At 43.8% G+C, this 17558-nt stretch overlaps 1 protein-coding gene across 4 annotated transcripts in view; it reads left to right on the forward strand.

Annotated features, from left to right (window-relative positions):
- The window catches only part of ATP8B1 (ATPase phospholipid transporting 8B1), a 124091-nt gene that overhangs the window by 38007 nt on the left and 68526 nt on the right, over positions 1 to 17558 (forward strand). The gene's annotated exons all lie outside the window — the stretch shown is intronic.

Genomic DNA, 17558 nt, shown 5'->3' on the forward strand with positions numbered 1-17558 from the left:
ACCACAGGTCAAGCCGGCTAAGTACCTTTAAGCAATTGTTTGACTTTGAGGAGCATGTTAATTATTCTACATATTCAAAAAATAAATTCAAATCAATAGAAGGTGAAGGAAGAGAAAATCCTAAACCTGAAAGCAAAATAAAATAAATGAACCCAATTGCATCTCAAACAAGTACCATAGCCACAATGAAGAGGGGAAAGAAGGAACGAATCCAGGGAACAGTGGACAAATTATTTTACTACAAATGCTCAGCCTTAGACAAGGTGCGGGGGGAGAAAGGCCAAAAGATCTGAAACTATTTTAGGATGTTTTGTGTAGTAATATTGGTGTAAAAGTTCTAGATGTATGTTGGCATTGAGCACATGAGTAAATGTGTTGTTCTGAGGAGCCAGGTTTTTCGCTGAGGAGGAAGGGACCTCCAGGTAACATGGAATGGGAGAAATTGTGGGGATCAATTGGAATTGGAGGTATTGATACAAATTCATTTCTGAAATATGTGCATGTAGAAGCATTCTCATGTAACATATATGTATGTGTGTGTGTTTATACATACATCTGCATGTACATGTGGATACTACTTAATTCTGTCCACCAAAGGGCCAAGAATTCAGGACACCCCAGTAGCAATGAGCACTCTAGTGCCCAGATCTTGGTCTCTAATATCATTCCCCACAGGAAAGAACCTGACTAGAGCAGAGCAGGCACAGTGAGCTTGGAACATCTTTTTACTGCTACAAAGTATGGAAATGCTCAAAGAAGGATGGAGGTCTGTTCTAAGGACACGTGTCATCTCAAAGGGACTCCCACTGGCCCAACCTGGGACAAGTTGAACACTAAAGTAATTATGGACAATAAGGGATTAAAAACCACTGGGAAAAGTAGAATGTATGCATTCATTCTAAATATATAGTAGACAAACAGACAAATTAGTGGGAATAAAGGAGACCCTTCTTACAGTGAAACGCCAAAGCCAATGATAAATGTGGAGGGAATGCGAGACGCAGGAGTCATCCCGGTGTAGACGTTATAAAGATTGGGTCAGGCCAGAACCATCAGTGGGTGCCACATCTAGGAGGAAGTTGTGGTAAAGAGCAGGGAATTTGCTTTGTCTTAAAGTGCTTCCCTACAGATTGCAAGTTTAAAAAAATATAGTGGAGAGATCAGACAACACCTTGACCAATTGACGCGAATTCAATCACCGGCGAGGGATGGAGGGCATTATGTGCCTCCAGGTGTGCTGCCTGAGAAGGACACAGCATCACCTGTGCAGTTTTACAAGCAAGGATGCATAGCCCGGATGCCATCATGAGGAAGCATCAAAGCTCCAATGAGGAATGTTCTGTTAAAAATTTTTTTAAAAAGTGGGCTGAGTGGGTAGGGACCGTACTCTTTAAAAATGTTGGTGTCATCAATGATTAAAAAAAAAAGGTTGTGCGAATGTTCCAAATGAAAGGAGTTGGCTATTTAAAGTAATTCTTGATTTACACTGGATCTTGTCCTGGAGGAAATAGAATACTATAAAAAGGCATTATAGGGTCAATGATAAAATAAGAGTATTAGATAACCTAGTAATGTTAAATGGTCTAATGTTGATAACTAATGGGTATGGTTGTATAAGGAGATGTAAGCAACTCCCCCTGAAGTCTTGAGGGGTAGGGAGTATGATGTCACCTATCTTAGGATGGTTCGGAGGGAAGTACAGTATGGCGAGAGGGACCTAAGAGTAATGTAAACGGCGTAAAATGTTAACAAGTGAACCTGGGTCACCAACAACAAAGATTCTTAATGTAGAAACAGTCTGTGGTTCCACAGATGGTACTTTTCTTTCACTTTTTAAGAACTTTATGACAAATTTGTGGCTATCATAGATCCTAATTCAGAACACCCTTTATCAATTAATGTTAGAGGGTGCCTTTTGCAAATAAAAAATTTGAAAATTACCCAGGTGTGTCTATCCTGCTTGGTGACATTCCATTTCCCTTGCTAAAAGGGAACAAGTGAGCAACAGACTGTGTTAGTTAAAAACACTAATTTGGGCCCTGACTGGATAGTTGGTTAGAGCTTTTTCCTGATAACACAAAGGTAGCTGGCTTGATCCCTGGTCAGGGCACATACAGGAACAGCGATCTTTCTCTCTTTCTAAAATCAAGAAATAAATTTAAGAAAGAAAAACTATTTTTAAAAAAACACCTATTTGGAGCAAAACAGACTTTAAATGCAATTCTAGCTTGCCACTGACTAGTTGTATGACATTGAGATCACTTAAATTTATCTAAGCCTCAGTTTCCTTATCTGTAAAACAGAAATAGCAAGAGTATTTGAAGCATGGTAGTTCACTGCAGTTTTATTTACAATAGCCCAGATTTGGAAGCAGCCCAGTGCCCGTCAGTAGATGAGTGGATAAAAAGGCTGTGGTACATGTACACAACGGAATACTACTGAGCCATAAAAAGCAAGGTCCTCTTACTTTTTGCAACAGCACATGGATGGACCTGAAGAGAATTATGTTAAGTGAAATGAGGCAGTCAGAGAAAGACAAATACCCTGTGATTTCACTCATGTGTGGAATCTAATGAACAAAATAATTTAGCAAACAAAATAGAAACAGAAAGGAAAACCCCCCAGCATTTGTAGGGTCCCAATTTAGTTCCTGCATGGGCTGGGAGGGGACATGGCGACTGGGAACACAGCACTCAAAAGCAGTAGTTGTGACCTAGGCCCCACTGCTGGTTGTCTTGTTTAGGTGTTGCCAGATTTCCCAATTTAAGAAAAATTGGAAATCTGGATTTTATGCGGAATCAACAGGTTTTTAAGTTTTATTTATTAATTGATTTTAGAGAGATAGGAAAGGAGGGAGGGAGAGAGAAAAAAATACATCAATCTATTGTTCCATTGATTTATGCATTCACTGGTTGATTCCTGTGTGTGCCTGACCAGGGATCGAACCTACAACCTTGATGTATTGGGACAATGCTCTTAGCAACTGAGCTACCCAGCCAAGGCCATAGTCAACAGATTTTTAAATGCACTGAACTAAAATTTAAGTAAACAAGAAACCCTCAGTGAGCCAAACAACACATGGCTACAGGTTGCATTGAGCTGGTGGTTTCTGCTCTAATTCTATTGGGTGCATGGCGAGTCTCATATGTGTCCCTGGAAGGACTGCTCCTGGTTATGGCCAGGGTTGGTGGCATAGGAAGAGCCCCGCTGAGACTCTTCTATAGAGAACAGAAGAGAATTGAGAGTGTAAGGCTTGGAAATGATTGGGAAACTGACCACTTCTGCCCATTCTCTCAACAGTTAAAAGTGGAAAACTCCCTCTGGGAGCTTGCCTGTGTAAACAGGTGAGTCCCTCAGCCGAACAGGAAGGTAGTGCAGCCTGTGACCCACAGATAGTGAAGCAATCAATCATTAAACATGCAGATAATCAAGGATCCACTCAATGGAGCAGTCCATGTGAAATTGCCAAATCTATAGGAGGTTTTATGAAGGACATTTGTCTTGGTAGGAAAAAAAATGAGAAGATTTAGGTTCTCGTCCTTCTCATCCCAAGTGTTGACATGGTTGTATGGCGCAGTTAGCCTTTTTTTTTCAATAGGACGTGATCACAGGGACCATGTAATAAAGAGATTCCGATAGGAGTGTCACACACAGAGGTAAGAACGCATTGGGCTCCGGTTCCCCGCTGTACAATTACACATTGCTGATGAACCACCGGACCTATTTTTGGCTGCCTGGTGTTGCGTGTCTCTTGCTGGCAAGATACAGACTGTATATTGTAGCAGAGGTGTCAGGTGTAGACAGTTTCTGTTTCTGGAAATAACACTTTCTCTTTCTGAAAAATCCCACTTTGTCTCATTCTGCCAAGATATGGCCTCTACCACTGTTTTGTTGATGTATTTTAAATTCAAGAGAGTGGGTGTTGTAACAGGTTCGTTCCCCCTTTCCTGGGGAGATCTGAAGAGGTGGTAATGGATACACCCAGGCTGCTTTGTTGTGAGCAGCTGGGAGAGTAAAATATTTAATGTCTCTCTCACTACTAGGGTGACATTTTCTTGCAGCCCCGAGCACAGCAGGTTAAGAGCTGGGTATTCCCCTTGCTATCAATGATTCAACAAATGAAGGTAAATTTGAGCCTCGGCAGGGGCTGTAGTAACATCAGCTGTTCCTGAAGTGTGGGTTTGGTCACACATTTCTTCTCCCGCTGTTTAATCCTCTCACGGAAGAATAACAACAGGGCATACAGATTGTGCCCTGCCTTTAGGCCTGGCTCTGTCCCAAGAGCTTTCTATATAGTGGTATATATAGTGGCTCATTTCATCTTCACAGCAGCCCTAAGAGGCAGATGCTATGATTCTGCCCATTTTACAGATGAACAAACTGAGGAACAGCAATGTTACTTAATAATGAGCTTTCCCGTGGTCTCCCAGCCCTAGAAAGAATTGTGGGGACGCTGGGGATGCTATTTCGCTGCACAGCGACGTGACCTGGGCAACTGGAGAATTTGGACCTGGCTCCACTGTCAGCCCTATGGCAACCCACGGTGTGACCCTGAACACTGTGTGTGACCTTGAGCACCCCATGCAAGCTTCCCAGCCTCAGGTTGATTGTCTCTGAAATGGGGAAAATGACAGTATTTTACCTACATATTGGGGGAGGGAAAATGTGAGAAAGGATGGGGACAGCATTTGAGCTAAAAATGATTCTAAAAAAAAAAAAAGAATAAGAATTAAAACACACACAAACAAGTTCTTAGTGATCCAAAGAGCAAATATGCCTCCTCAGGTGCCATACGGGTGGGGCTGCCCTAACTTATGCAATGTTGTAGCTCTCTGTGACTTTTTCACTTTTTGAAATATTCAGTGAAATTTGCTTTTCACTTTATGAAATACTCAATTTCATTTAAGAATACTCTCCTTTTATCTATGAAAAGACTTATTATTTAATACCTAGGTTCTTGGCGGGCCGATGGCCGCACATGTGTCGTGAATTAGGACATATGCTACATACACGAGGACCTCATGTTAATTAACACATTGGTTTGTTTTAAGGCTAGTATTTTTTTTAATTGAGGAAGACTTCAAACATATATAGAAACGAAAATAATCGTGTAACGAACCCCCTTTGTCCGTGGCCATGGCCAGTTGTCGTTTGTGTACACTTCTACTACGTCTTTTTCTCCCTCCCCCGTATTATTTCAAAGCAAACACAGCCACGGCATTTTTCATAAAAACTGGTTTTGCAATTTAAGTTTATTTCACTTGTTCATACCATGATAAAGATTGCTATGTAGACTCTGAGGAAAGCAAAAATCTGCATTTAAGTAGTTAGATACGAACTGTAACTCTTCCCTGGATGACACAACAGTGGTAGTTTTGTTTGTTTTCATTGAGATCCACTTTTAAATGGTCTTGAAGCTATCATCCTAGAAAATGTATGGTTCGGTTCTCTGAAACCTTACGCCAGTGCTACGACACGGCGGTGGAGAGGAAGAATGCAGGACTCGGATGGATACACAGGGTGAGACCTGGTTCTGGTCCTCTGCCTGTTATCATCCGGATACAACATTGAACTCTGAGATTGAGTCTTCATTTATAACGTTTATTCACTTAGTAATTCTTTATGAAAGGTCCACTGTGTGTCAGACACAGTTCTGGGCCTTGGAGGTTATCACGGAGAATTACAAAAATAATAATGATCTTCTTTTCCGTGACATTGTATGTCATGGGAAAACCTTTTGTAAACTCTCAAATAAAATATAAAGTTATTATTACATTTATTTTCTTACTGTGCTTTTCACTTGAAAACTTCAGTTCCCAAGTATTCCAGGCTTATAACAATTTATAATAAACTAAGTTTTACTGAGTAGAAAAAGATTATTCATTATATCTGTGCTGTCTCGCTGCGTTTCTGATGGGACGGATCACTGAAAGTGTGCACACAGCGGATGGATGCTTGAGTCCCAGGTACCGTGCGCGCGGCTCCAGGGTTTCCCCCGAGACCCACACCGAGCTTCACAGGAGCTTATAGGGGAGGCATTATCCTCGTTTTATAAACGAGCAGGCTTAGTGAGGATGTTTGCCCCGAGTAGGCTGTGAGAGGTAGGCTGAGATTTTAGCTCTGTCTTCAGAAAGGAGCCCTTAACTAATTCTCGATTTTGCCCTACACGGGAAATAAGAGAAACAGGGCTTGGTTCTGAGCCGTTGGAATTTATGCTCTATTGACAGAGACAAAAAAAAAAAAGCCATAATACGCAGCAGAATACAAAGAACGGGCAGGGCAGAACGTAACTTGTTCCAGTGCACATGAAAAGCCTTACTGGTCTGAAAAAGAAGGGAAGTGCCCTGTTGCCTTTGTGTGTCCCTGTGTCCAGGCAGAAGGGGGCTGGAGTGGGAGGAGCCTGCGTGGGCGGGCGGAGCAGATAGCAAGCCTCTAATGTCGTGGTGGCGAACCTATGACACGCGTGTCAGCACTGACACGCGTAGCCATTTTCGATGACACGCGGCCGCATACCAGAGAAGTATAGGGCCGCATGCTGAGAAGGACGTTTCATCCTCCGCTACGGTATGGCCAGGTGCAGTAGCCGAGGACAAAACATCTGCCGTAGTGTAGACACTCTGTGCCAGAGGTCTGTAGGCCAAAATATTTTTGTTATTTAAACCATAAATATCGCAAAATTATGGGGGTTTTTTCTCGAAGTGACACACCACCCAAGTTATGCTCGTTTTTTTGGCGAATTTTGACACACCAAGCTCAAAAGATTGCCCATCACTGCTCTAATGTCTAACGTAGATGTGAAACTAATCATTTCTGTAGTGCAACACGACAGAAACCACCTGTCACTCACTTTGAAAGACAACTCAAGTAATCTTAGAGATTCTCCACCTGACCTACAACAGCTATTTTTTGAGGGTCATTGATTCAGATTTCAGAACCTATTGAACATTAGTTGTGTTTTATGTCTGTTCTAGGCAACAAAATATGCGTCATTCAAATGATTCCCCTCTGATGGATAGCCTGTTTAGAGCCTAACAACCCCTCACGATATGTAACTTCTCATGTGATATATGCAGACATCCATAGCGCTAGCTGCGCCAGGGTTGGGGTGACAGTGTGCTTGAGCATGGCGTTTCAACTTTGGAAAGCTAAGCTACAGATTCACCATGGTCAGATCTCTAAGGCAACGGAGGCCAGGAGGGCTGCGGTCTCGGAGCAGGAGTTGGAGTGGTAGCCAGTGATGAGCCCAGGGACCCACCTGCTGGGCGTTCTGGCGGAGGGGTGCTCCGACGTGGTCTGTTTTGTGGCTGAACCATTAACTTTGGGTCTTGAGTCTAGTTTGGCTTTTCACTGACTGTATAATGACAGAACATATGTGCCACAACTCTGAAATATTGAAGGATGACCATAGGTAAATCCAGAGCGCAGTCTTTAAAGTGCTTTAAAACCATGCTTTGAAAAGATTTTAAGTAGTTCCAGAAATCTAAAGTTCAAATCCATTGGTATTTAAAGGCTTTTAAGTAGTTTTCCTTGGGTTGTGCACTCTGTAGACACTCTGGGTTTATTTCTGACTTGGCTGTATTGATTTATGGCTATTCTGGATCCTCTTCTTTTTAGTCTTTGTTCAAGATCTCTGGGAAATCAGGGGGATTATTGTGTTGGAATATAAAGTTCAGGTCAGTTTGATTTGCTACTTGTTGGGAATTTATTCCTGGTACTGACTTATGATAGATCGTTGAAGGTTTGCTCTTGAGAGCAGAGGTGGAGTGGGAGGTGTTACAGTGAATGGCCCCAGATGTTAGACCTCGGTCCTTGAGTTTGGCTAGGAAAAAATTCAGAGCCAAAACTCAAATACAAGAGAAAGTTTAATGAGAAAGTCACAGAAGTAGGAGAAGTGAGCCAGCTGGGCTGTGTGGGCTCAGGAAACAAGTTACAGAGGCAAAAGAAGAACCCCTGGATCTTAGGAGAAAGGCAAAGAAGTGAGTCTGAGGGAAGGAGGGGGAATAAAGGGGGGAAGGTAGTGGTGTGCTCAGAAGAGAGCAGGCCACGGTCCTTATCTTACAGGGTTTTATCTGGAGGTCCAGGGGAGGGTCTTCATACAACATTCATCAGCTTTTACAAGTGGGTCTTTTCAGGCTTGTGGTCTCTACTTATTGGTGGACACTAGAGTAGGGGGTCATTGGTCATCACAGCTGGTCCTGATGTCAGCCATGGGGTCACTCGGCCTGGCCTTGCTGCCTTTCTGGGCCTGAAGCTGAAACACTGAGACCTAGATGTTATCTCTAGGGCTTAATGCTTAAGGAAGTGGTTGTGCAGGGGGTGGTGTGAGGCTTTTCTCTCATCCTCCCCCAATGGCTCTACCACGTGACTAGCCACGTGCCAGGAGAGGAGAGGTCAGGGGAGCGTCCAAACCACAGAATGGGGGGTAGTGGTGGTGTCCCGTCAGGAGGTCTAAACCATATGCCCAGTGACATGCTAGGGAAGGACAGGTCACCCTGGGGATGAGGTCCCATCTTACAGTTGTTTGTTGCTCAGCACTCGTGGCTTTCTGTCCTGGTGACCTTCTGTACTTGGCCCGTGTTCCCACCCTGCTCAGGTCTATAACTGCCTACTGTATCAGGAGGTAGAGTGGGGGTGGAGGGGAGAGGTCTCTGAACAACTCAGCCACAGCCTGCTTCCTCCCAGACCTACAGGGGACAATGAGCCCTGCTTCCTAAACGAAGGAACAATCTTCTCAACCCATTAAGAGTTCTGTAGTATACCTTTCCCCTAATCAGGTGATGTCTCACGTTAACCATAACAAAAGTGTATTAGCATTATTAGTAACATGGTAAAAGTCATAAACAGCATGGTAACAGTAGGGTTGAAGAAGTAAATTTTCTGTCATTCGAGCCCAGTTGCATTTAAGGAAGGGTGGAAGTCTGGGTCTGTGAAGAAGAGGGATGTGGAAGAGCAAAAATAGCCCCGTGTGGTTTGGTTGGTTGTTTTACATTTTATTTCACTTCAGAGCTGGTTTTTATTTTTAATGTTCTCTCTGTATTCCATGCCTTAGCGTAGGAGGTTGAGAGCGGGTAGGTGTGAGGCCAGGGGCTGCCACTGCCCTCATGGTCGTTCACAGGTAGGTTCTCATTGAACTCTGGCAGACGGTAAAGACACTTAGACTTGGGGGATGGTGGGCCATTCTGTTTATTGGTGTCTCACCAAGACAGGCAAGCCACAAGAGAAGCCAAGGGAAAAGCAGGACACCTGCTGTTCCTGTGGAGGGTAAGGGATCAGGGAGAAGAGAAAAAGAAATCCTCCTGCACCTCTCCGTGGTGGGGGCAGAATCGCCCTCCAGGGAACATTAGCATAACAACGGCCTCTCCCAAGCAGGAAGGCAGCCTGCAACCTCACTGCCCAGCCCCCAATGCAAAGTAAAAGCGAGCAAACAAAAATCATATTTACAAACTTATTTGACCAACAGTAGGTATTGCTAAATGTAAAGCCAGTAGCCACGGCCACCATCACAGCAGCCTGGCCCATGCAGGTTCGCATCGGATTAGGACAGACGGTAAAGAAACAATGGAGCCAAAATCTGGTGGGCCAACATCTTTAATCCTAGCTTGCACCTGGCGGGCAAGTAAAAACACACACTGGGCTCCAAAATCCACTCATATTCAGTGCTCACTAAGCTACTGACTTATCTGAGTTTCCTAGAATCAAAGGTTTCTAGCTCACCAGTCTTACTCACCTCAGTTCCCCATCTCCTTCCTTCTCCCTGCACAAACTCTGCACAAACTGGCTTCTCCTTTAGCACTCCGCCATCTTGGCTGCTTCTCCTGGCCTCCTCCACGTGGCCTTTCTCTGCTCTCCTCTCTACTCTCTCCTCTAATGATAGTCTCAGGAACCAAGTGAGCAAGCTCCCGTTCTGCTCCATTTTATAGTGTAGAAATCAAAACCTTTAATCCAATATACAAAATAGGGAAGTCTGTAATACAAAATCACTTATCTGAGGCATGATGAGATTGTACACCCCACATCAAAAAGGGTGGGAAAGGCTTAGTCCTAAAACCAAGCCCCAGGCTACAAGGATCCTGCCTGCCCACAGCCCGCCCCCAACACACATTAATATCACCTGGGCGACAGGCTTCCCATGTGGGCAGTGCCATCTTTAACAAAGTGAGCAAAATATATTTTATCTGCCCAACACTAAATCAAACCCAAGCCCTCATCCCTGGGGGCTACTACTCCCCCAAAAAGGCACACAGAGCTTTTAAAGGGAAGTGCATATTACCTAATTGAGAGAAAATGTCACTGCAGAAAAAAGTTCTGGAATGAATTGTACTTTCCCGGGAGCCATGTTTTCCAAGAGATGAAGTAGGAAGGTTATTTTATTGACACGTCTTTAAAACCTCAAAACCTTTTGGGGAAGTTTTAATGTTGGCTGTTTCTCTGGGTTTCTGTGTTCTCTTCAAATGCAAATCAGAGAGCATGTTTGTACAAGGCCTGCAGTAGTCTTCTCTATTTGAGCAGCTTGTCTTTATTTGCATTAAATATTAGTTTGTTTGTTCCTGTTATACCCTGAAAATAACTCTTATAATGTGGTTAAGTGGTTAAAAAAAATAGCATGTCTTATTAGAAGTAATTAGAGGAGAGAAAAGAAAATGTGGTCATTTACATCTTAATTATGTAAGTTGTTACAAAAGCTAGTCACAGCTTTTCCCTTTAGGTGAGCAGTCAGGTTGGGGAGGTAAATTCTGAATTTGTAGGCATAGAGAAAGCAGCATCCACTGTTTGTAGGAATTAAAAAACTTAAAGTTTTAAAGTGACACATGGACACTGTGTTCGTTTGCTGACTACTGTAACAAAATACCTTAAACTGAGCAGCTCAAACAACAGAAGTTTGTTGTCTCACAGTTCTAGAGACTAGAAGTCCCAGATTAAGGCCACACTTCCTCTGCAGGTGTTAGGAAAGCTCAGGTTCTGGCCACTCTCCCAGCTTCTGGTGGTTCCCTGGCTCGTGACAGCAGACTTCTAGTCTTTACACGGAGTTCTCCTTAGGTGTGTGTCTGCCTCTGGGTCCAAATGTCCGCATGTTACAAGGACACCAGTCACATTGGTTTAGGATTCATACCAATAACTTCATCTTGACTAATTATGTCAGCAATGACCCAGTGAGTCAACACAGTTCTGACACCTGGATACCTAAAAATAGCACTGGAATCCACAGGTTAAGGGCTCAGTCATACAAGACTGTTCCCTTGCCCTGAAACCTACTATAAGCCCAGGTTGTCATCAATCCTTCTGACTGGCTATCGGTTGGAGGTTCCAGCGACACCCCAGTTTGCTAGAGTGGCTCATGGAACTCAAGAGTAACATTTTTCTTAATTGATTATCGATTTATTATAAAAGGATATAGTTCAGGAACAGCCAGATGTAGAGATGCCCAGGGCACAGTGTAGGGAAAGGGCACGAAGCCACTCTCCCCAAGTCCCCACCAGTTTACCAGCCCGAAAGCTCTCTAAACCCCATCCTTTTGAGTTTTTATGCAGGCTTCTTTATTACATGGGCATGCTTGATTAAATCATTGGCTTTTGGCGACTGAACTCAGTGTCCACCCTCTGTAACCTCCCCTGAAGTTGGGGTCAGACGGAAAGTTCCAACACTCTAATCACAAGAAAAGCCAAGGGAGAAGCAGAAAACCTGCTTTTCCCATGGAGGGCAAGGGATCAGGGAGAAGAGAAAAAGAAATCCTCCTGCACCTCTAGGTGGTGGGGGCAGAATCTCCCTCCCAGTAAACATTAGCAAGACAATGGCTTCTCCCAAGCAGGAAGGCAGCCTGCAACCTCACAGACCACTGCATCTGGCGCTATGGTGAGTTCCCCTGGCAACCAGCCCCCATCCTTAGATTGCTTAGGTGCTTTCCAAAAGTCTCCTTTATTATGCTCATCACTTAGGAAATCCCAAGGGTTTTAGGAGCTCTGTGCCAGGAAGAGGACGAAGACCAAAAAGAGATATTTCTTATTATAAATCCCAACATCACACATGACCTCTCCATCTTAGTTCCCTGGGAGAATGGATTAAGGCAGTGATCACTGGATCTTTCCTTTTAAAGCCATAATTCTTAAAGTGAAAATTCCATGCAACTCCACAGTCAGAGTTAAAAGAGACGGCAGCTGAATGGCTAGGGTCACAGCCCCAGGGACTCTGCTACGGAGCCCTGCCAAGGGGCACATTTGGGGAACCACCAGCAAGGTAGAGGGCAGGAGAAAGCAAAGTGGAAAACCAGGCACCTTTAAGTACCCCTTCCCGCCAAGGGGGCAAAAGGCCTTTCTTATAAAATTAGGGACCTGGATTCTAGGCAATAGTGCTGAAAGTCTCTTGCGAGGGTGAAAACATGCTTTCCACCAGTGACCACCATTTTATGCCTCTTCCCCTTCCTCGGTTTCAGCAGAGTTCAAACCCTGAGTGGAGAGATCAGAAGATGTCAAGATGGTGCAACCCATTCTAGCTTCAACCTAGATCTAACTGTATGTCCCTTAGTTATGTCTCCTCTGCTGTGAATTAGATTGATCATGTCTTCTCCAGCTTACCCTACCGTGATGGTATCAGTTACAAAACACTGAGTGTTGTGACTTAAAGAATAGAATTTTGACAAGGAATTTTATCTCAGTTACGATCTATATACATCCTAGGGCAAAGAACTTAACTATAAATGTCCAGTGTCCTCATCAGCAAAATGGAGATAATAATTTGACCCTCAACAAATGAAATAAGATAATGCATATCAAGCCCTTGGCTCAGTGCCTGAGACACAGAAAGTATAGTTAGCTCTCTTGTAAATACTCACCACCATCATCCCTGGAAAACTCTGGAAGCTTCAGAATCTCTATCTTATAGGCATTAACATAAGTCCTTAAACCTATCAGATAAGTAGAAACTTAGAACCCCTGTTAATTGACTTGTTCAAAATCTGAAAACCAGAACTAATTAGAATGGTTGACTGTGGGAAACCCTGCAGATTATTCAAGCCAAGTACAAGTGTTTCCAAGAAACATATAAAATATTAATCACATGTTTGCCCTATGATCTTGGTCCAAAACTTCAGGTGTGAATTTAGTTGCCGGGGAAGCGTTTGTAATCTAAGTTGACTTTAAGTACATCAGAGGAAAGGGTATTTAAACATAAGATGTGGCCTTCATCCCTAGACTTTGGGACCTAGAATTTGTGAAGGTGTTAACTTTCAAATGGAATGAAAACTAAGGCCTTGTGACCAATCAAAGGCATCCCTGAAACCATGGCAGTGTCTAGAAAAGATATCTAGAAGGTGTCATAGTTATATTTGATTTGTCATTCAGAGATATGCCATTTAAACCTTGAAAGACATTTACCCATGAATATTTGGAAAATATTTTCCTTAGTTTAATGAAGGCCAGTGGTTTGAGGCCTCGACCCAAACACAGTACAGGCCAGCAAGGGCTCTTGGAGGAAAAGACAGATAGACTAGATTTCATGGCATCTCGTGATTTTTTTTTTTTTGTACCTTCCTGAAGTTGGAAACGGGGAGGCAGTCAGACAGACTCCCACATGCACCCAACCGGGATCCACCCGGCATGCCCACCAGGGGGCAATGCTCTGCCCATCTGGGGCGTTGCTCTGTTGCAACCAGAGGCATTCTAGCACCTGAGGCAGAGGCCACAGAGCCATCCTCAGTGCCCAGACCAACTTTGCTCCAATGGAACCTTGGCTGCGGAAGGGGAAGAGAGAGACAGAGAGGAAGGAGAGGGGGAGGGGTGGAGAAGCAGATGGGCACTTCTCCTGTGTGCCCTGGCCGGGAATTGAACCCAGGACTCCTGCACGTAAGGCCGATGGTCTACTACTGAACCATCCGGCCAGGGTCGCATCTCGTGATCTTGAGCAGAGAATGGATACCTTCAGTTTACTGATGTACTGGCAAAGTCTGATGATCAAGACAACAACTGGTAAGTTTCACATCCCTGCCCTGTCCGACATGCAAACTATCCCTTCTCTGAGCTCAGAGACGGCCTCTGGATGAAACCAACCAGCTTTCATGCTACTGTTTTTGGTTTTGTAGTCATCTGCAAAGACATAGGATGATAGCAAATTAAGTGTGGGTGAGCGGGATGACAGTAAGGACAGTAATACCCCCTACAATTTTTCTTTCCATTGGAATAGCTCTGTGACAAATTTTAGAGAGCTGGGGGCAAACAGAACTGGTTGAAACCTCACTGTATGACCCTGGAGAAGTCACCTAACCTCTGTAAAGCCTACAAAATGATAATACTTCTTCCTTTTGGGTGTGTTGTAAGGATTTCATAAATTAAGTCCAGCACATAGTAACTGTTCAGTAGAGGTGGGTCGGTATTACCAATTATTGATTATTTTGTAATGAGAAAATTTAGGGCAAAAATTCTGTCCTAAAGTATACATGTATATAATTTACAAAGCTGCTGTCATAGGACACAATTCTGATTTCTGTCTTTCCCCCTTTCATATATGTAAATACTTAATATTACTATCAGTACTAATGTCTATCACTTCTGTGATTGTTTTCCATTCCTATACTAACATCATAATTTATAAAACCATTATCCCATTGGACTTTCAGGTGATTTCTATTTCTGCTTTTTAAGTTGTCAACAGCAATAAAAAATTTTGTGATTTTACTTGCTGAATCATTTGTGTTGGAAGCATTTTTATAAATGAGATTGTTGGGTTGAATATTATAAATATCTAGTGTTCCTGGTACATAAAGTGTCGCTCTCCTGTCTTCTACAAGGAAGGTACCAGTTTTGATGCCAGCAGCAATGTGTGTGTGTGTGTGTGTGTGTGTGTGTGTGTGTGTGAACACACTCAGTCAGCTTTATCACAGCCAGCATCCGAGGCAGTCACTGAAGATAGCCTCACAGGCGTGTAAGGGGATTGGGTGTTCTCACCAGTTTCTCTGATTGCTAGGAAAGGCATCTTTTCCACATGTGTGTTTCTTATTTCCATATACTCATCACCTCTGCCCCTTCTACTGCCCAGTTATTCAAACAAGCAGATCCTAGTGAGTCGGAATGGGGAATATAAAGGGTCACCCCGCAGATTAAAAACGTCCAAGTTTAGGTTGAGTTCTGGAAAACTAGGCTGATTTCCTTGTTTTCCGGAAGTGTAATCTTTGGTAGGGCGGTGACTCCTCAAACATGAAAATGAATTCAACTTGAAAGAATTTCTTTTTTTAAATTTTACCTTGGAGGTTTGCTTCCCAGCAGCTGTCACTTGTAAAACCCCTCTGAGTTTATATGATTTCAGCATGGGTAAAGTTTGTCAGCCTAATCGGAGAGGCAATAGCGATGAAATAAAAATTGGCCCATTGTCCCTAATAAGGAAGCATGAAGCTTGAATGTAAAAATAACAATGCTTTTTTCCCTTGGTAATTTTCAGTGTTTTTTGTAAAAAACTGTGGACTGAGGCTGAGACTCTAAAATAGACATCTGGGGAATTCTGGCATTATTATCCTATGGGAACCGGTTCCAGTCTTTTGTTTACTTCTTTTCTGAGTTTTCCAGACAAAAGAATGGCAGCCCCACCCTGTCTTAATTTTAAACACATTTTTCTGGTTGCCACCACCCCGATCAGCCCTGGTGCCTCCTACACGCACGCTCTGAGTGCTGCTGCTGCCTGTGGCTGCAGAGGGGGTGGGACCCAACTGCTTGGTTTTGTTGATGCCAAAACGGTGACTGGGAGATGCTCCGTGTCCACTGTGACCTCTGGACAGTCTCCCTGCCCAGCTCTCACCTTCCTGGACACCCCACTCCCTCTTCTATCAGGTTAATCTTCCTGAAGCACCTTGTGGATCACATTTCTGTCCTTGCAGATGCCTCCTGTGGTTCCTCCCGCTCCCTGGAACCCTGCCGAGGACTCGGGGACCAGGGAAAGTGGCCCCAGCCAGCCTGTCACCCCTCCATCTTTCAGCTGGGCAGGTGACTTGCAGTTTCTTGCTCCTATGTCTTGATGTGTGAAAAGCTCTCTTGCACCTACCCTGAGTTCTTACTCACTGCTGTGACTCCCGTATTGCCCAGCTCGAAGCACCTAGAAAGTAATGATTGACTTAAGTACATTCTAACATGATATAACTTGGGAAGCATTTCAGATTTTACCACATCTTGCAGGAGGGACCTGTCTGCAGATTACAAAGTTGGTTCTTTGCTTGTCAGTTTCTCCATTTTCTTTGCTTAGGTTTTTCTTGTAACTATTGAGGATCTAAGTTGGTGTGTAGAGGGGACAGCAGATGACACTTGCAGTTGAGGAGCAGAACAGCCCCTGATGCCCCCTGGACAGAGCTTGAATTCCAGTCTGAATCCAGATGTCTTCACCGCTACACCTAACACAGACTCGGCTATGCAGTGTGGCATCTGAATCCAGTCCCAAACAACCACTTCAGTTTTCTCTTTGGTGAAATGATAATGATAGTGCTGGGCCACGCACCTCGGATTAATTCCAGGAGGACTGTGGAAGATGTGTGTGAAGAAGACTTAGGGAACTGTGAGGGGCTACCTCATACTGACAAGAAATGATGAGCATTAGTAGGATGTGTTGGGGAGCCCATTCTAGGGTTGAGCCACGTGATCAAGAACTTCTTTAAGTTTAGCAGGAAAATTTTTAAAGGTGCCCGTCTCTAACAGGTCAAAGTTTGGGACTTCTGCACCATTATGATGATGGAGGTTTTGGGATGGGAAATGGTAGTCAGCCTCTTTGTGGCTGAGGGTTCAGGGGTGGACTTTTGAAGGAACAGAGGATGTGGACCCAGAGAAGCCTTTTTTTTAATTTTTTTAGCACTGAGCGAGACAGGGACAGACAGAGACAGACAGACAGGAAAAGAGAGAGACGAGAAGCATCAATTCTTCGTTGCAGCACCTTAGTTGTGCACTGATTGCTTTCTCATATGTGCCTTGACTGGGGTGCTCCAGCCAAGCCAGTGACACCTTGCTCAAGCCAGTGGCCTTGGGTTCAAGCCAGTGACCTCTGGGCTCAAGCCAATGATCATTGGGTCATGTCTATGATCCCACGCTCAAGCCAGTGACTTCAGGGTTTAGAATCTGGGTCCTTAGTGTCTCAGGCTGATGCTCTATCCACTGTACCACCACCTGGTCAGGCCAGAGAAGCCTTTTCTATCATGAGTACAGGTTCGGGCTGAACTGTCCCCAGAGCAGTGAATTTAATGGTCCCTTAGTTTTACATTATTTATTTCAGACTTCTAAGTTTTCTAGGTTTCGGTTTGAGAGGAAATAAAAGATATAGCCCTGTCTGACCTAGGAACAGTAATCATGTTGTTTCTATAACAGTACAAAGTTTACATTTAATCTAGATCCTAGATACGTTTTATTACTATTGCTTCATGTGATTCTTTGTCTAATTACAACTGTCATCAAGCTTGTCAGATTTTACTCAAGAGTATTGGGCAGATTCCAAACAGGGAGTGGCATGTGTCCAGATAACAGACTTCTGCTGCTTCTTAGATGGGGCTCTTCTTCAGAATAAGTCAGAAACAATAGTGGCCATAGGATTATTATTACCAT

Source organism: Saccopteryx leptura, chromosome 11, assembly GCF_036850995.1.
Source record: "Saccopteryx leptura isolate mSacLep1 chromosome 11, mSacLep1_pri_phased_curated, whole genome shotgun sequence".
In the NCBI taxonomy this organism is placed as follows: Eukaryota; Metazoa; Chordata; class Mammalia; order Chiroptera; family Emballonuridae; genus Saccopteryx; species Saccopteryx leptura.